The sequence below is a fragment of the Euprymna scolopes genome, chromosome 1 (genome assembly GCF_053919585.1).
Source record: "Euprymna scolopes isolate OS-2025 chromosome 1, ASM5391958v1, whole genome shotgun sequence".
NCBI classification, from domain to species: Eukaryota; Metazoa; Mollusca; class Cephalopoda; order Sepiida; family Sepiolidae; genus Euprymna; species Euprymna scolopes.
Window position 1 is genome coordinate 8,736,149 of NC_136482.1, and position 21,507 is coordinate 8,757,655.

Here is a 21,507-nt window from a genome sequence, read left to right on the forward strand (position 1 = left end):
AAGGAGGGGTCACGTAAAAACCTTGGTTTCGACACTGTTTTTAAATCGCAAATGTGCAAACAGTCGATTTCTTGTTTCGTTTTAAAAAGCTAAATTTGCAACGTCATAACATCCGTATCGTCGTGGTTCAGTCGAAAACGTGTTCGCATACAAGCTTCACTTTTGCGAGTTCGCGTACACCATGCAGTATTTTTTCTAGTTGTTTAACTGTATTTTACGATCGGGCAACGCCGGGCACCCCCACACACCATTAGTATTCTATTTGTCTTTTCTTTGCATTAATCTCAAACGTCGGTTTGTGTGTTTGGCCGTATATCTGCTAAAAACCTTTGACACGTACATCGGACCGGATCGAAACCGGTGCTATCTGAAAGAGCGATGTCTCGGTGGAATAATATGTGAATATTAGGAAAAAACCATCAACTATTTCCTATAGAAATAGACGTTTGAAACAAGGGAGAGTCGGAAAAATTGTTCCTTTTTAAACGACTTCGGCAAGTATGCATGCGCGTCAGACATTCTTTCTTGAATTGGTTTGAATAAAAATATAAGCGACATTCGTGGGGCTGTCGTTAACGAGGTCGGATCGTAAGCTTTTAGTTTTCACGTTCGAGCCCACGTAAGGATGGTGTACTTTTTTAAAAACCGAGTTTTCTTTTTAAAGGTTTAACATTTAAACAGGGTTAAAAGCTCTTTGTTTGCCATAATATTTTTCTTATTTCGAGGCTTTACGTAATGTGATATATTCCTTTAATCATTTTTATAAAGGTTATTCCGCTTAGTTTTTTTATAACTGATTTATTTTCATTTTGTTTTTGTAACGACACGTAACGGTGGTCTTTTTTTTTTTTTTTTAACAGAGTTGTTTTGTAATTTTAAAAACGATAAAAAAAAGTTTAAACATTTCTAATGTAAAGTAATGATTTTTTCCCCCATTTTTCTAATAACAGTTATTTCGCTTTAAACAAATGTGCTTCTTTTTTTGCCCGATTATATTTTCTTGTTTTTATCCGTTCTTTCATTTTCGAGTTAGCAGCTGTGTTCACGGATATTCGCTGCTATTTTCATTTTTTTTTCATCTTTTTGTTTATTTGTTTTTGTTTTGCGCTCCATTGAAACATTTTTTTAGGGCTGGGTTGCTCAATAGTTTTACTATACCACCTCTGAACACCCGGGCAACGCCGGGCACCCCCCGCTAGTCTCTTATATAAATGGCAAATGTCTGTGTGTTTGTATGTTCGTTAAATCTTTTGTCATTCACATCAAAACAGCATGAACATGATACTCTTACAAAGTGTGATTTCTCAGACACATAATATCGAAAAATTAGAAAAAATCGTCAATTATTTCATGTAGGAATGTTGTTTTGTTTGAAGACGAGGTTAGGTGAAAATCTGTGTTTCAATGCTGTTTGTAAATCACGCATGCACGAACGATTGATTTGTTGGTTCGTTTTAAAAAGCTAAATTTGCAACGTCATAACATCAGTGCTGCCCCGTGGTCTAATCGATAATATGTTCGCTTATGAACTTAACTTTTGCGATTTCACGTCCATCAAGTGGCATTTTTTTTTTTTTTTTTTTTTTGGCTTATAAAATTTTGCTTTTGGTTTTGTTTCTGGCTGATGGCATCAAAGCCTTTTTTTTAAATAATTTTTTTTATTTAAGCATATTTTACGACCGGGCAACGTCGCCCCCCTCCACTAGTCTATTATATAAATCTTAGTCGTCTGTGTGTTTGTTTGTATGTCCGCTAAAACTTTTGTCATCCGCATTGAAGCAGCATGAACATGATACCGTTACAAAGAACGTCCCAGTCACATAATATCAAAAAATTAGAAAAATTCGTCAATTACTTCATGTAGAAATGCCATTTTGTTTGAGGTAAAACCTTTGTTTTGATGCTGTGTGTTAATCACACATGCACGAACGGTCAATTCGTTGTTTCATTAAAAAAGACTAAACTTGCAACGTCATAAGATTTACGTCGTCGTGGTTCCATTGATAACATGTTCACTTACGAACTTAAGTTATGCAAATTCACAACCAGCACGTGGCATTTTTCCCTTTTTTCTTTCTCCTATCTTTTAACATTCTTAACTGGCTGGGAAGCAATCAGGGATCTTATCAGAGATGCCCCATGGGGAAATGTATTTTCTCTTCATGCTGAACAGTGCGCAAATGAGATCACTGAATGGTTCAAAACGGCAATTGAAGCACATTTTCCCCTGCGGAAATTTTTTTAGTAAACCCTACTCTCCTCAATAGTTTACTTCTACTTGTGCAGATGCCATTGCTCAAAGGCAGCATGCATACCGCAGATTTAACCAACATAAGTCCAGTACAAACAGACAAAAGTTTATAGAAGCCAGAAGTAATTGTAAGAAAGAAATAGCGACAGCTAAGAGAGAATTTACTGAAACCACCAGAAAATGCATTAAAGCACAGAAATTAGGAACCCATAATTTCTGAAAAATCTACAACAGTGTAGTAAATAATGGGTAATTAACAATTCCCTCACTATCCAACAATCATGAGGTGCACGGCAACCGAGAAGACTAGCATGCTTGCCAGTTGGTTTGCCTAAAACTCCACAATGAACGCAGCAAACAACTCCCTCCCTGAGTTTCCTTTGCGGACAGATGCCACACTAGATGATCTGAAAATTACCCTTTCTGAGGTGCATGATATCATAAAAAACCTAGACACCTCAGTCCCGGCTGTGCTATAAAAAAAATGTTCCGTTAGCCTCCTCCCTCTCTTCACCAAATATTTGATTCCATAATTTACCAAGCTCTACTCCATCACTTTACAGCTGCTAAACTTCTGACCGACCATCAATATGGATTTAGGCAAGGGTGTTCCATAGCAGATATCCTAACTGTAATCTCTGAACGTTTATACCATACACTGGACAAAGCAAGGGAGGGGAGGGAAGTAGCCCTAGATATATCTAAGGCTTTTGACAGGGTACGCCACGATGGTCTTCTCAGGAAAATCAGATCATATGGTATCACTGGACGAATACTTAATATAATTAAATCCTTCTTAAATAAGAAAAGAATCCAGGTTGTCCTTGACGGTCGAACATCTAAACAATATGATATAAATGCAAGTACACATCAGGGGTTTATCCTTGGGCCTTTATTATTCTTAATATTCATAAATGACCTGTTCGATGACTCTGATAAGTCTCTGAGATGTGTATATTTGCTGATGACACCATGCTCTATAATAGGCACAAGGGGAAAACAAATGAACACATATCTAAGGAAATGGCAGAAACACTAGAAGAAGACCTCAGTAATTTTCCCCACTCCTTATCTGTGCCAAAATCAAAACGCGGATTCCATGAACAAAGCTTCTTTCTTAGAAGTGCATGCCTGTGGAACTTTCTTTAGTTTGTCTGTTTCCCACTTGACTACAACTTGGATGTGTTCAAGTCCAACATAAACAAGTTCCTGATGAACCACCTCCTTAAGTAAGACCCTTTATCAAATCTCCAATACTAACGATTACTACGATACTATCCTATTGATTACTGTACACCCAATAACTCTTATCCCCGAGTGGCTTCTGGGCCTTGATAAGTGGTGACCTCCATGTAAAAAAAAAAAATTATGTTGCCTATCATTGTCTTTATTTCACAGTCAATATGAAGAGCAGCAATGATGGAATCCTCAAAAGGTTCCCTTTCCATAGGTATCAGTCTAGATAGGCTATCAGCATGCTTATTTTGGTTATAAGACAAATAATCCAGTGTAAAATTATAATTCCGTAAGATTGTACTCTATCTCAGCAGTTTATTGGCAGTATATGTCAATAAGCCTTTTTTGGATCAGAAGCTTATGGTCTATTTGCAACGTAAATTTTCTGCCATGTAAGTATCTATGAAATTTTGCTATGGCGAATATGATACTCAGTGTCTCCTTTTTGATCAGCGAGTACTGTCTTTCGGCTGGTAGTAGTGATCTGGATGCATGGGCAATCGGTTCTTTTGGTACTGTCAGGCATTATATGAACTATTATTTTCAGGTTTGGATCATAGTGTGTGAGAAAAAGATCTGATGCTAATTTCCTCAAACGCCACTTGACATTCAGGCGTCCAATCCCAGGTTTTTTCTTTCTTAAGTAATTCGCTCCGTCAGTCACAGAAAACTTTGGAGTGCTTGCACATTATCGGGAGCAGACATATTCTTTATAGCTTCTGCTCTCATTGCACATATTTATTTTTTATGTTTTTACTAGCATGAGTGCCCAGCATTGCCAGAGTTTTGGAGGTGTGTAGCAAAAAAAAAAAGTGGTAGTAGGCAGGCAGACTCGAACCCGTACCGCGAAGGAGTAAAAGAATGTAAAACAAAAAAAACGTGACGTCTCTACTATTGCGTCCATCACCAAACTGGAAGTGACGAAGGTTTAAATTAAGGCTAGTAAATTGAAAAGAGGGGATGACTTTTGAAAATATCGTCGAAAAAAGCGACCCCTCTCTGTATAAAAATACCCAGTTGAGGGTGAAGGAATTAATGTTTTTGACCAAGTTTTTGTTAATTGTCGTCTGAAGGGTCAAGCTTCAAAATGATACCAATCTTGTGAAAATCCGTCGCCTCAGTCGAAAGTTTTTGCGAGACATACAAACATACATACATACATTTAAACAGACAGATAAGATTTATATTATAGATGTTGAAAGTAAGTACAATAACTCTTATCATGGACCATTTTTATGATTACCTACCTTTTACGTTCTAATCCTATAATCTCTTTTTACTCCCCACTTCCTCTTCCTGCCCCAAAATAATATATACTTCTCTTTATACCCGTTACACGCGTGTTCGTGTCCTCCTTGAAATCTTTGTTCCAGTTCCTTTTCTCTTTTCACTGAAATGCAACTCGCAACAGGTTATGTGCCCAGGAGAGATAATGGAAGCCGATGGAACAGACTTTTATTTGATTATTTTATTTGATAGAGATGAAGCCAAATACGAAATTTGGGAGACAAAATTTTTATGTCATTTATGCACGCTCGGCCTAAAGGACGCCATTTTAGGTATACACCCTAATAGAGATGGAAGCAACACTGAGAGAAATGAAGATTCTTACGCTGAACTTGTACAGTTTCTGGACGACAAAAGTTTATCCTTAATAAGGAGAGAAGCTAGAGATAATGGGAGAAAAGCTTTCAAAATATTACGCGAACATAAGCAAAGGAAAACCAAGGGTAATCTCCTTGTACACCCAATTCATGTCTCTCAAAAAGAAAAGAGACGAAAGCGTCACAGAATACGTGATAAGAACTGAGACAATTTTAACAGCTCTGAGAAATGCCGGATAAACAGTTGGCGATGCCCTAATTATCGCCATGATATTAAAAGTACTACCAAGCTGCTACGACCCAAAATATTGAAACATAATTATATTTCCCCATACGGCAAAATAAAAATACTGAGGTTGGATAATGGTTTGCAGTTCAAGTCAAACGACTTTGGAAAACTACTCCACCGTAACAACATAAAACACGAGACCTCAGCGCTATACTCGTCTCATCAAAATGGAACGGCTGAAAGAACTTGGCGAACTCTATTCAAAATGGCAAGATGCCTTATCATAGAAAGCAGCTTACCAAAAACACTGTGGAGCTATGCAGTTATGACATCGGCAGTTATACGGAACAGATGCTTCAATAACCGTCTAAAACAGATTGTCTAAAACAGATGCCCCACTACAAGATGGCCGGAAGAAAACCGGACTTATCAAGGATTCCCATTTTCGGTTCACCTTACTATGCCCACTCCAACATAAAAAGAAAGCTAGACCCAAGGTGCCAGAGGGAATCTTCGTCGGATACGACAGAAACAGCCCGGCATATCTTATCTACCACCCAGAAAACGGGAAAGTGTGTAAATACACACTGGCAAAATTCACTAACAACATCAACGACCAACACACTCAAACACAAACCCACTCATCAAGCGATGATGATGCAAATTTTCCCCCAAGAAACTTAATAAAAAATTTAAAGTCAAGGAAAAACTCTGAACAGTCCAATACCAACAAACAAACCGAGCCTATAGTAGAAACTAGCTGTACGCAAAGATACCTGACGCACGAGCACAAAATACTCAGCTACCTAGAAGACTATGTGACGATAGTCCAGGATGGGAGCGGCCATGCATTAATCGACACTGACTACTGCTACAAGGCCGCACACGGCATACCCCGCACTTACAGAGAAGCTGTGACTTCCCCAGCGACACACCTCTGGATACAAACGATGCAGGAAGAAATTGACTCCATAAAGGAAAACAATGTATACCATCTAACAAACTTACTCAAAAGCAGAATGACAGTAAGCGGTAGATGGGTGTATAAAATCAAAGAAAACGTTGACGGGTCTCTTAAATACAAGTCCAGATTCATCGCAAAAGGGTACAACCAAACTAAGGGAGTAGACTACACTCAGACTTTTTCTCCGACGGCCGATATCTCATCGATCCGCATGTTAATGCAAATAGCTGTCCAGTACAATCTAATAGTACACCAAATGGACGTAAAAACAGCATATCTCCATGCTCCAATTGACCACGAAATTTATATGGAGCAACTGGAGGAATTCAAGATGAAAGGGGAAACAGACGAGAAACTAGTCTGTCTACTGAACAAATCCCTATTTTTTTTTTTTCACAGTGATCACCACTTATCAAGGCCCGGAAGCCACTCAGGGATAAGGGTTATTGCAAGTACATTACGTTAGTGTGGAGATTCGATGAAGTGTTTAATTAAGGGGGCGGTTCATTAGGAATTTGTTAACATTGGACTTGAAGACATCCAAGTTGTAGTCTGGTGGGAAGCAGGCAGACGAAACAGAGTTCCACAGGCGTGCAGTTCTAAGAAAGAAGCTTTGTTCATGGAATCCGCGTTTTGATTTAGGCACAGATATAGAGTGGGAGAAATTTTTCACAGTGGATTCAGCTAGACGGGTGTTTTTCGTGAAAGATTGGCGAGGGGGGACCAGAGATTCCCTCTGGCACCTTGGGTCTAGCTTTCTTTTTATGTTGGAGTGGGCATAGTAAGGTGAGTTCAGACGAGCACCTGCCATGGAAATAACGATAAAACAAGGATAGGCTCGCAACGTCTCTTCTGTGGGAGAGAGGTTGCAGAGTAGAGAAAAGGGCATCCCCCACTAAGCCACGAAGTCTATTTTGTACTCTGTCAAGGCAGGATAGGCTGTTTTTAGCAGCTCCTGCCCACATATGGCAACAGTATTCCATCCTTGGACGTACTTTGCTTTTATATAGATAGAGAATTGCATCAGTAGTGAGATATCTTCTGGAGCGGTAGAAGGATCTCACCATCTTTCCAGCAACCTTGGCAACAGACTTGATGTACGTGTTCCATTTCAGATCAGGCGTAAAGGTCAAACCCAGAAGCTTGTCAAAACACGGGGCCTCACCCAGACGAGAGCCATCCATCACAATTGATGCCAGCTGGGGATCAGAGCGTTGATGATGTAAGGATAGGAGTTTGGTTTTGGATGCATTAAAGGTAACCAGCCACATCTTCCCCCACTGAACCACGCGCTCAAGATCAGAGGAGAGAGAATCAGAGAGAACTTTGTCATTTACAGCTTTTGATGTGTTGCCGTAGATGGTCGTGTCATCAGCATAGATGTCAACGAATGATTTAAGTATGTGTTTAGGGAGGTCATTGATGTAGATCAGGAAGAGAGTTGGGCCCAGGATTGACCCCTGAGGGACTCCAGCATTTATATTGCAGGCCTCCGATTTCTGTCCATCTACCACTACTCTTATAAGCCTATCGGAGAGAAATGATTTAATGATTGAGAAAACATTTCCAGTTATACCATAGCTGGAAATCTTGTGAAGTAGACCCTTATGCCATATCTTGTCGAAGGCCTTTGATATGTCAAGAGCAATTGCCCTAGAAAGGAAGCCTTTGTCAAGAGATTCACTAATCCTGTGGGATATAACCATCAGCACATCTGCGGTAGATCTTGCAGAGCGGAAACCATATTGTGTGTTACTAAGAAGGCTATTCCTGCTGAGGTGGTTGACTATTTCTCTATTTAATATGGATTCCAGCAACTTACTCATAACACACAGGAGACTTATAGGTCTGTACTGAGAGGGAGATGACTTATCCCCTGAATTCTTAAATACAGGGCAAACTGATGAGGTCTTCCAGGGAGTCGGAAAGCACTTCTCCTTAAGGCAGCGCTTAAATAGTTTCGTAAGTATGGGAGCAAGTTCTGGTTGAAGCTTTTTTAACACTATAATTGGAATGCCATCAGGGCCAGTTGCTTTACTAGAATCTAGGTTCTTGATTAGCTTGGCCTAAAACAATCAGGCCGAAACTGGAATCAAACCCTGTACAGCTACTTCGCCAGACATGGTTTTACCCCAAATCAGGTGGACCGTTGCATCTATATGCGACACAACGACAAAGAAAAAATTATCATCATCTCGTGAGTCGATGATTTAATTATTGCTACCGATAACATCAACTCACTAAATGACACCAAACAGTCGTTAACATTGGAATTTAAAATGAAAGACCTTGGAAAGCTGCACCATTTCCTCGGAATAGACTTCAATATAACCAAAGGTTATATCCAGATAAACCAAGAAAAATATGTGACAAAAATGCTGGAAAGCTTTGACATGTCTGCATGCAAACCTAGGACGACCCCATGCGAGCAAAAACTGGATGTAGCTGGTGAAGAGGATGACATGGTTGACCCCAGGGAATACCGCGATGTCGTCGGGAGTCTAATTTACCTGATGATCTGCACCCCACCAGACCTATGATATATTGTTGGGAAATTGTTGCAATATTTGTCCAAGCCACGAGAAAAGTATTGGGTGGCAGCTAAACATGTATTGAAATATGTAAAAGGTACGACGCAACACCAACTGCATTGCGCAAAAACAAATCACCCAATACATCTAATCACATACAGTGACGCCGATTGGGCGCCTGATCAACGAGACAGATGCAGTACATCTGGATATTGCTTTAGCCTAACCCAGGATGGGTCACCTATTTCCTGGAAGTCAAAAAAAGCAACCTATGGTCGCTTTATCCACGTGCGAGGCTGAGTACATAGCGCTGGCAAAAGCCACCTAAGAGGGGCTATACCTTGTGCAACTATTCAAGGAAATGGATCCATACCAGGAACACGTCCCCATCAAAATATTCGGAGACAGTCAAAGCACTATAGCGCTTTCTAAGGACCCCATTCCTTGGCAGAGATGTAAACACATCGACATTAAGTATCATTTTATCAGAGAAGCTCTGAATAATAACAAAACACAAATAATTGACATGATCGCTGACATCATGACAAAACCTCCAACCCGGACGAAGCTGGATAAGTTTTAAAAATTTTTATTCGGACCCTAAACTGCACTAATCTGTTCTTACATATCTTTGTTTTTGTAAAGAGAAAAAAATAATAATCTGCTGAGAGCAAGTAGGGATATTGAAAGTAAGTACGATAACTCTTATCATGAACCCTTTTATGATTACCTCCCTTTTACGTTGTAATCCCATAATCCATTTTACTCCCCGCTTCCTCTTCCTGTCCCAAAATAAGATATACTTCTCTTTATACCCGTCACACGCGTGTTCGTGTCCTCCTTCAAAATTTGTTCCAGTTCCTTAATGCAAATCGCAACATTCCTGAAAATATGAAGATTTTAATAATATTTAAAAAATATGCGCATATATATTTTTGATAGTCTCTATCTATCTATCTATCTATCTATCTATTTATCGGTGATTGCTTTTGATATTTAACTAGTTCAAGGGCCTTCAAGTTGGATCAAGGTTCTGGTCGGCCTTGCGCGAGCCTTTCCTAGTCTCACACAAAAACATGCGTTCACATCTCAAGCTATATTACTTGTCATATACATACGCGCACACAAACATATGTGCCCACGTCCACACACATACATATATTCACGTTCGCGTACATACACTCACATTCACATGTATACACACACACGCTAACGTACACACATGTACTCACATACGCACGCATGGACAACGTCACTTCCCCTTTCAAAGGAAATCCGCACATGCTCAAAAGACCACCGGAAACACCTATAAAAGCAAGAGACAGGCTGTTTCCAGCCTTTTCCAACTCGCTTTCCGAGGTGAGTGGTCGGCGCACCAGCCGCCGCTGTTTTGGCAGGCGCGTGCCTCATGCCATTTGCTACTATGTGGGACAAAAAGCCAACAGACCATACGTACCTTTTATATGCTTTCTCTCTCCGTGAACTGCATTAACATTCTCACTCTTTCTCTCTCTATCTACTACTTGTGCCAGAGAACACCATCGCGTAGCTGACGGCTAACATGGAGCACAGTTTAACTGATGTCAACCCTCTATCCTTTGTCTTTGTCTACACGCTGGACTATCAATCCCATTTCCACTACATCACTCACTTCTCTTCCCACGTGCGAACAAACGATAGTGACCTGAACGTGAGATGAACACACATTTCCTTTTTCCTTCTATACTACCAATCCCACAACAAACGATGGTTACACCCGCGCGGACATGAACACGTGTTATATCTAAAACATTCATTCTTTCAACAGTAAATAAACGACACGTTTATCTATTCCAGCAATTGAGTCTTTGTTTCCTTCATTCCATTCGTTTCATTATTTTCTTTTGTAACGGGATTAGGATTTATATATCCTAGTCCTCTACGGCCTCAGGAGGCGATCCTCTATGTCCTTATTTCCCAGCTACTTATTTTATTGCGATGATCGCTTTAAGTGACCCTGCCGGTAAATGCCGACGGGGCCTGATTAATCCAAATTTTGCATCCGTTCAGAATGCCCTCTCAACTCCCGTCTATAAACTGACATTATGACTAACTTTGCCTCAGTTTTAGGTCAAGTATTATTTTTGTCTTGTCCGGAAGAAGTAACGTTTTCTTGGTGTTAGGAGCACACATGAACCATAATGATTGACTTTTGCCTTTAAAATTAAATTTAAGTTGTACAGTATTTTCTGTTCGACAAAATAGCTTTCGAAATTTCATGAGAGTAAAAAAAAAACAAACAAAACTAAACAAAGACAAACAAAAACAAAAACAAAACTCAACAAAAACAAAATTTAAAAACAGCCATGTTGATTTGGTGTTGAGATTAATGTATAAATGAGTGAAAATCTGGATTAGATCTGGTCGTGTTTCAGCAGAGGTGAAATTTTTGTTAATGACCCGGACCGTTGAAATGCGCTCTGGGCTGGGCTCGTAACAACCACAAAGGATCTCTCTCTCTCTCTGACCATAAGAAAACGCACAATGTTGGCACATGTTTAATGGAATCGGTCATTAAATAGTAGAGAGCGACAGTTCCACTTGCTAAACATTGTTTTTTTTTTGTTTTTTTTTTATTATTAAACTCTTGTGATTACTACTGATTAAACCCCGATTTTTCAGATTATAAATAATTCTTCTACCAAATGCATTTTACTATAAATTAATCTATCAAATGTAATTTTTCTGGTAATTAATATACCAAATGTAATTTTAAATTTAATTTTTCCTATTAATTAATCTAACAAATGTAATTTTCTGGTAATTTACCTAATGTGATTAAAAAAAAATACTTAATTGTATCTTAAAAATATGGTCGCCTGGATTTTACACACATAAACTAGAAATGCAATAGATAAATAAATATTTTTATTTATTTATCTATTGCATTTCTGGTCAAATATTTTGTTTTTAAAAAAAAATCCTAGTTTATGTGTTTAAAATCCAGGCGACCATAAGAACTAGAAGAAGAAAAAAAAAAATAATAAAAATAAACAAGAAAATCGTTCTCAGTATTGTTTTTCTCTCTGGTGGAGTCGTTTAATTAAAGGGAGTGACTGCTGTGCTGAGATGAGACGGATAATTCTCTTTTAAATAGCCACGGTAGGCAAAAGGCGCCTCTCCGTCATCTTGATGAACGACCTTGTACCCACAGTTGATATATACCACGACCTCGTAAACGCAATAAATACTAATAAACAAATTCCAAGAAAAAAAAGACCAAAAATTCTAAGGATACGTTTTCATGCTAAAACTCGTAGATTAAATTAATCTACGAGTTTTAGCATGAAATTACTATTTAAAACTTAGTTGGGACGGACAAAAAAAAAAAAAAAAAAAAAATGCTATTTCCAACTTGATCGTGTCAGACAAACGAAAATACTATTTCAAACTTGAGCGTGACAAACGAACAAAAATATAATTTCAAACTTGATTATGACAGACAAACGAAAATATCATTTCAAACTTAACTTTGGCAGACAAACGTAAAATACTATTTCAAACTTTATCGTTACAGAAAAACGAAAATACTATTTAAAACATATATTACACGTTACAGACAAAGTAAAATACTATTTCAAACTCATCGTGACAGGCAAACGAAAATGCCATTTAAAATTACACGTAGACTGAGGGGAAAAATCCTATTTCCTAAGTAAGCCTTACAATGCATTGCAAATCCATAGCCCATGTGGATCTATTTTTGTTGACAGAAAGCGTGTGATTAACTGAAGTCATTCAATAAAAATTTATGCAGCATAATTTTGTTTTCTAAATTTAGAAACATACAATGCAAAGCAACTGAACATTTTAACAACAGAAAAAAAAAAAAAAAGAAAACAAAAAAATAACTTCGGTAAAATGACTTATCACTTTTGCGTCTTCAGAAACCTTCTGAAGTTCTCAGAGGTCCACACTCTTAAGTTTTACCTTCTCCTTTGGAAAAGGTGTTAGTTTATTGCTCATCGCCTGAAACGCCTTTACTGGGGAATGCCGACGCGACTGTCCAGTCATTTTTTTTTCATCGCAAGCTAGACTGCAGTGGCGCAGTGCTCTTCTTTTAGGCGCTGGCTCTTAAGATCCTAATTTCCAACCCCGCTCGGCCATTAGAGGGAGATAAGAAAGAAAGAAAGAAAGAAAAATTTAGTTTTTTCGTTAAACAGCGCACTTTTGTCTAACTTTAATTATAAAAAAAACTGCAATGTTGAGGATAATTTATAAAATTCGAGGCTATAGAAGGACGCGAGAAAAACTATTTAGGCGTTAAAAGTAGTTTTATTTTGTTATTTTCGTTATGTATTACAACACCAGGAAACCTTTCCATTGAAAATCCAGCTAATATTATGCATCTAAAAACGAGAAAAGCACGCTTGAAAATCAACATTATGTGAAAATCAACATTATGTGAAAAAGCGAACACAAAATAAAATAGTGACAGAATTTTATCTAATATGTTTATTTGATAATGAAGCTGAGGGAAAACTGATTTTCTCAATTTTAAATGCATAATACTAACTGAATGTTTTGTACTTATGCAGAAAAAATACCATGCTATTTAAAAAAAAATAGTATTTAAAAGTTAAATTCAAATTTTACGGTATATTTTGTTTTAAAGAAAGTACAGAATACTTACAAAACACCCCCTTCTTCATGTTAAGAATAGCTTTCTAAATAATGTTATTTCAGCATGGTACATTCTCTACATAAGTACCGAATTTTTTTATCAAATGATTCCTCATTTTCAACGAAAATAACAACAGCAACATAAATCTTCCGGCCAAGATCACAGTGTAGTATCGGTTACACTTTGTCTTCGGTCAGTGGAGGAGGAGAAACTCTTCGTGACTGAGATAATTTTTATTTTTGTTTTGTTCAGAGTTAGATTTTCCCTACATTTTGGGGGAGCTAGATTTCCCTACATTAAAAAACTACTTTGTGTCTAACCATGCCCTCGTGGAGAGGAGAGTAAATAGGAACAACATAAAACTACTTCTAATGCCTAAACATTTTTTCTCGCGTTCTTCAATGACCGCGATACATTTCCAATTTTGGTTGTTAAATGACGAAATAGAGGACACAAATGTGATCGTAAAAGACCACATGTGGCAGTGTGGCACTGGCACACGTGCCGTATGTTTGACGTGCCTCATCTCTTTACGGGAGCAAAAAGCAGAAACTTAAAAAAAAAAGATTATTTATTTTATACATCAGAATAAATAAATGTCCGGAAACCCGGTGGTCAAGTAATACGGACACACCTGTTTAACCCCTTAATGAGATATCTGTGTTCATTGTTTTAATGTTTATTTTTGTCTCAAATGGAGAAAGGGGGGAAAAGTTAACAAATCGTAACTCGAACTGGTGTCGTACAACTTCCTACTTGGCCTGGCAAGTTTATATGTTGGCATGCGGGGAAAAATAAACTCGACTGCATATGTTTGTGCGCGCGCGTGCGTGTGAGAGAGAGAGAGAGAGAGAGTGAGAGAGAGTGAGGGGGGGGCGTAGGAGAAAACGAAACTAATAATGTATAGGGCGAAGGAAAAGCGGGTTTGAGAGTGGTGGTGCTGGTGCCGGGGTTCGGGCAAACCCTCCAATCATATCAACTGCAGGAGTTCGTTGAAAGTAGATGGAGTTATTTCTTTATAGTTATTGGAAAACGATTAATGCCAACACATATTGGTAACACAGAGTAACAAATTTTCTTTTATTTCAAAAAAAAAAAAAAATCATTTAAAAAATATAACAAGTCTCTTTAAAGATTCTGGTGGAATTGAGAGAGAGAGAGAGAGAGAGAGAGAGAGAGAGAGAGAGAGAGACTGACTCTCTCTCCAAATCTCCCGCCACTAAAAAAAGAAAAAAAAAAAGTTTTATTTTAACTTTTATTTTTTTAATACGTCTACCTTTCTTTTCTTTTCTACAAGAAACTTTGTTCAAGTCTTATGATTAATAATAATTTGTTGACAGTACGAACTTAATTATCATTCCTTCTATTATCATCATTTAAAAAACAAAACAAAACAAAAACAAACTTTTTATTGCATAGAAAAGTTATCCTATTGGAACCTGTCGCTCGTACCTGGCTGTTTACTTTTTTTTGGACTTTTTACGGATTTCCTTACACAAAGTTCCAAAAAAATAAAATAAATAAAAAATAAATAAACAAAAACAAGGCTACAAAAAAGAAGGCAAGACACCGCTTATGGGGTTGTCTATTTTTGACATATCCTTCTAAGGTAAGTAATTTTATTTAATATTTTTATTTGAAAAAAAGAAAAACGATACATTAGTATTATTTTCTTGGCTGTCGGCGCAGACTTCGTAAAGCTAAATACTATGACTTCCTGGTTTCCCTTTGACTTACACTTTAAGATCAAAGCATAATATCTGTTAAAAACATTAATGCTGAGATTTGACCATTTATTTGAAATAAAATTAAAAGGGTCACTGGGAATTGTCTCAGTTTAAAAGGACCTTTTATTTTCTAAATACAGAACAGATACTACTGTCCTGATAGTACCTATTTACAATGCCTCCCCACGGGACAGTTAGACACCAGGGTCGTTTTTTAATGTGGAGAAAAGGTACAAGAATAAAAATTGTCTCAGTCGTGAAGGATTTCTCCTCCACCGAAAGAGAACAAGAAAATGAAGTGCAGCATCTGAAGAACAGATGGTATTTATTTGCTCCCCCACCGAACAAATTAGGCACAAGGCCGATTTTTAATGTGAGGAGTGAAGGGAGGGGAAAGGGGAAAAGGGGACCAGCTCCCGAGAGGTGGGAAATGGGAGCTGGTTAAAGGTCAGGCATGTGGGGTTGCCCCCACATCTGGTCTTTGCTAGTCATAGCTAGTCATAGCTTGCAGTATCTGCCGGAACAGATGGTATTTATTTGCTCCCCCACCGAGCAAATTAGGCACAAGGCCGATTTTTAATGTGAGGAGTGAAGGGAAGGGGAAGGGGAAAAGGGGACCAGCTCCCGAGAGGTGGGAAATGGGAGCTGGTTAAAGGTCAGGCATGTGGGGTTGCCCCCACATCTGGTCTTTGCTAGTCATAGCTAGCAGTATCTGCCGGAACAGATACTACACTTTGATCTTGACCAAAATCAAACTTTGTATTTCCGCATTTTAACATTCCTGGGAGAGTTCTGTCCGCGGCAAGGGAAGAGTCAGCACCTCCCCTTTTCACCAAATGTTGAGAATAACTTTTTAAAATTTGTGGGGGGTACTACTGCACAAGTGCTTTAAACTTTGTTAATTCCATTCATTGTGTTTCAATCTTTTCATAATATTGACAATCCATTCATAATCCTTATCCTCGAGGAGCTTTTTGCCTTTGATAAACATTAACATCGAAAAAAGAAAAAAAAACTACACTTTTTGGTAGCTTCTATATCGGTCTGTATGTTTTTGTTTGCGATTATTGACAGAATCGACCAGAAATAGTAGAGCCGACCCAAACAGTCAGTAGTACCGACTTTGAATAAAACATTTTCATTTTTTTTTCTCTGGTTAGGCTCAAATGATTGTTTAGTGAATCTTTTTTAGGATTTTTTTTTTTTTCAAATTCTTGCTTTTCAACCGGGTATTATCGGTCTTTTCACGTTTTTTTTTTTTCTCTCTCGCGGTTTTCAAATCGTAAAACTGCTTCGGCCATTTCCAGTTTGTTTCGTAAATTGCGCCCAGAAACATTTCAGCTGATGTGTCCCCTTCCATAGAAGCACAAACATTTTTTGGGAAAAAAGTGTCCTTATTTTCAATGTACTTTTTAACAAGAAAAATAATAATACTCGTCACGGAACCAAGATTCCATATTCCAAAAATCACGTAAATTGATCAAGTAGTTTTATTTTAATTAAGAAAACCAAATTTTACGATTTTTTAGCGATTAATAATTTTTGACAGTCATTGTTTTGAAGTGCAGCTGAAAACGTATTAGCATTAAAACCAATGGAGTATTTACTTCAAAATATTATCATAATCTTAATGGTAAACACGCACATTAATTTACTCGAACGTGGTCTATGTAAATAGAATGCCGTTCCACTGGAGTCGCGTGAAAAAAAAAAAGTCGATGCTTAAATGTTTGTAGGTGTGCGTGTGTGTGTGCTCAGTTTCTAATGCAGTGTTAGAACTCAAACCAAATTTCGCGAGTTTGGCTTTTTTTGAGTAGTTTAATCCTTTTTTTTTTCTTTTTCGCTTGAAATTTATCCTTTTCCGATTATTTATATATTTCGTTGTTCAGCGCTTACAACGAATTTTGTTTTTTTAATTTTTTTTGTTGTTAATATACAATCTTCATCTTTCATCACTCAACATTTAAAATTTTTAAATTAACAGGAAAACATTTTGGTATACTTACGTGTGTGCACAGTTTCTAATACAATAAATAGATCCATGGCTACTTTTGGTCAAGATCAAAGTGTAGTATCTGTTCTTCAGATGCTGCACTTCCATTTCTTGTTCTCTTTCGGTGGAGGATCAGTCCTTCACGACTGAGACAATTTTTTATTTTTGTACCTTTTCTCCACGTTAAAAAACGACCCTGGTGTCTAACTCTGTCCCGTGGGGAGGCATAGTAAATAGGTACAATAAATAGATCCCTCATATTGGAACCAGGAACCACTCGACGAGAACGCGCACACCTTTTTACATAAAGGATTTTTCATTTATCAATCTAAGGGTAATAATTAATGGTCAATGTGCACTAGAGTACCAACTAAAGGTTTGCCTTTTAAAAAGTTGATTCTTAAAAAGTTAAAGTTGGGTCCATATTCCGTATTGTTTTCACTGACCGCCATGTTTGTTTTCACATGCGCATTCTATTTTATCATCCAACATTGTTAATTTAAAAATTAACAATGTTGGCTGACGAAACTTGAAGCTTGCGTATAAAAAAAAAAAAGAAAATTCTATCGCTCAACTATTGTACTTTATTCTGTGACGTCAGCCGGTTACGTAACTTTCATGGAACTGTCTTCTATTTACATAGGTCACTCTGCGTGTTTACCATCTCAATATATCTTTTCACCTAGACACTAATTTTATTTGAAGAAACTGTTTAGGGCGGCGACCTCATCATTTACGCTTTTCGATTATTCGTATTTTACAATTAATAATAAATATTTCAGAAACTAAAACTAAAGTTAGTTTTGTGGATGAGACACTAAAGTATTATGTTTCGTAATTTTCGATGAGATCAGACTACTATTCTTCTTGATTGTTATTTTCACAACGTTTCGGCCGATGTTATTTCCGTTTTTCAAGGGTGCATTTTATTATTCGTGCTTGATAAGCACCAATAATAAAATGCGCACTCGAAAATAATAATAACGATAATAATAATAATAATAATAATAATAATTAATAAATAGCACAGTAACATAAGTGCTACTGTGCTTTTTTTTTGTGTGTACTTTCAATTTTTACGGTAACCTTTTTTTTGGTACTCATGCACTTATTGATCCGTGCTGAAAAAAACAAAAAAACAAAAAACAAAAAACTACTTGATGAAATTAAAGTGAAATTTCTTTTCTGAGAACTTCGTTCCATAACGGATACGTGCAATTGCAATATAGCCTTTTATTCGATATGTTAATTTTTTAATGTCTTGACTATGACTAAACTGTACAAATACCCGTTAGGTATCATTTAAAAAGCCATTCTTAACATGGGGAGGGTGTTTTGTGCCTATTCTGTACTTTAACTTTACAATTGAATAAAAAAACATAAAATTTTAATTAAACTTGGAAATACGATTTAAAAAATAGCGCGGATCCAGTAAGTGCATTAGCACTTATTATTATTATTATTATTATTATTATTATTATTATACTGTTAGGCAAAATGTTAAGAATGGCTTTCTAAATAACGTTATTATTTCAGCACGAAACAATAAGTGCATAAGTAATAAATATCTTTTTTTTTTTTTTTTTCGAACTTTGGTTCCTGAGTTTGGCGTGAAAGTTTGCGTGTTCGAAAATATCTTAGAAGAAACATCGGCCGAAACGTTGCGAAATTAACCTAGATGAGAATAGTAGTTTGAATAATCAAAAAATATAAACTTGATGTGACAAAAAAAAAAGTTTGTAAATTACGTGTGAACTCTTTAAAGGAAAGAATACGCATTCGCTCATATTTTTGTTTTGTTTAATGTTCAATTGAGTATCATTTAAAAAAAAAAGAAAAGGTTAAATAAAAAAAACATTTTAATTCTTTGTTTAAAGAAATCGCTCTCTCTCTCTCTCTCTCTCTACTTATTTTTCTGTTGAAAGTTTTGTTTTTTTTAACCTACTTTGATCTTTGTATATAAAAGAAATGTTTTTTTTTCTTCCCAAACATAAAGAAAAAAATCACTTCAATGAAATCACAGTTAGGGTGTAATTGAGGAATTTGCAGATGACCCGCATATAAAAAAGTTGGAATTCTGATTTGCCGCTGTCCTAATTTTTTCAACAACTTGGTTGCTAGTGGCGACTATTAATACTACTAAAGCTAAAATGTGTCAGAAAACTGATCGCTTCCTTCAGTGTGATATATATATATATATGACGCTTCTACACTATCAGAACAAAATTTTGTAGACAATAAACGGAGTTAATACAATGGTTTCAACTGAATTTTTTGTCGATTCTAATAAATTACAATGTTAGTATCAAAATTATGCAGCCGAAATTACCAGAATATTACTGAATTATACAAAAAAAAAAAACTTTAATCGTGTTAGCAGATGAAAAATTGTGGCCATCTTGTTTAAATCGAAACGGAAAATTACCTCCTTTTTGAACTCTCCTGTCTTACATAAGCAAATACGATCATTTTCTTCAAATTTATTTTCTATAACAAATAAATTCCTACCTAATCGATTTTCGTAATTTTTGGATATAAGCATCTTAAAAATACGAGGAATACGTAGATACCATTGTTTCCATGTGAAGTTCAGTATTACGATTTTCGAAATTTCGTTCTGATAGTGTAGATGCCACACACACACACACACACACACATATATATATTTGTCATGCACATACAGTAGTACTGTACTGTTTCGTTGTATCACAACTCCTCAGTGCGGCTAGACATGCACCTTTTCCCGGACGTGCATTGAACCTACAACCGTCGAATTGACAGTCAGCAGCTCTCACCATCGGACAACGAATCAGTACCGTGAATATTTATCCTCAAGTATGTATTAAATCCACACCCACCCGTCGCAACAGTACTCTAATCATCAGTTTGTTTACAAACAATTTAATAGTGGGCTTCAGTGTTGGAAACACCCTAATTTCCTCCCCGCAGATAGCAAATAAAACTCCACAAACAATGCCATACCTTTAACTCAAATTTTATTCAATATGTATCAGAAATGAAAGTTCTTTGGTCTCGGTAAGTCCTTGCAAAAACAGTGGCTGAATTTGCTATCCATTGAAATGGAACCTTTAGTTAAGATTCCTCTGTGGGAATGTTAGTTCAGATTTCCTTTTAGAAGGATCCATGTTGTACATGGTTGAACACGGCGAGAATGTTGTCACCCAATATGGCATATTTTAGGACTACGTGGTCTCTGGAAGAAATAGGAACAATTTCCTGTAATCAAATATATCAAGCCGAACACTGTAGAATATCTTCATTGGGTAAAATAAGTTCAGCAATTATGTTGTCTCTGTATTTAGAGAAATGTCCACCCACTGCATGGTGTCCAATGAAGGTAAAATCCTGGCACTCTATAACAGAGCACCGCTGTTTGAGTCTTTACTGTTCCGTGTTCATTCTTCAGACTGAAAAATAACGCATATGTAATACAAAATTGGCGCCAAACTGGTGCATTCAAATTGAACCAATCAAAGATCGTCTAGCAAATCATGTTAGGCAGGCAAACAAAATGGCGTTGGTTATGGAATTTCTCACACACTGCCAAGGAGGAGAGAAAAAGTAATGGGTAATCATTACTTTTTTCCCAATACAAGTTAATAAAACGGTTAGATAAAAAACGAATAGCAAGTTAATCCAATAAACATAAGTCTTAACTTCGACAATTTTATAATTACAATATTTTCTTTTTATTCAATTGAATTTATTAACCTAATATGATTATTTTTAAAAATTCAAATTGAGATTCAAAATTATAATTTTAATTCAGTTAACTTCTTCATATTCCACTGCCAAAGAGGAGAGGAAAAAGTAATGGATAATCATTACTTTTTTCACAATACAACTTCAACTTTTCATGCATCCAGACATTAGCTAATTTCCACTATATGGACCGACCTGAGGCGCCTCATCCTTACAATTAGAACACAACTACTCCCCTAAGTTGATCTTGATGATCAACTTCTACGCAGCTAAAATGGTACCAGCTGTCACAAGAAACGCAGCACACCATGGGTGATGCTCCATCATTCGGAACAGAACAGCTTGGACAGAAAAAGGGACCTCTTTCTTCTATAAACTCAGTTGATGCAATATCATCATTACCCTTAATTTCCAAGGGCACAAGGTTTTTTAAGGAATGGACCTGTTCGCACCCATCCTTAAGAACAACCGCGGAACGAACATTATTGTCGTTTCCAGTAATTAATTTGATTATTTTACCAAGACTCCAGAATTGTCTGGTTTTGTTGGGAGTCTTAATAAGTACTATCTCTCCAACAGATAACTT

At 36.8% G+C, this 21,507-nt stretch overlaps 1 protein-coding gene across 1 annotated transcript in view; it reads left to right on the forward strand.

Moving 5' to 3' along the window:
* The first annotated feature begins 14,446 nt into the window (after positions 1-14,446).
* LOC145277731 (protein kinase C delta type-like) overlaps positions 14,447-21,507 on the forward strand; it is a 433,752-nt gene continuing 426,691 nt past the window's right edge. Inside the window, exon 1 of the mRNA XM_080129566.1 lies at positions 14,447-15,087. The gene's annotated coding sequence lies outside the window, so the exon portion shown is untranslated. The remainder of the gene's footprint in view (positions 15,088-21,507) is intronic.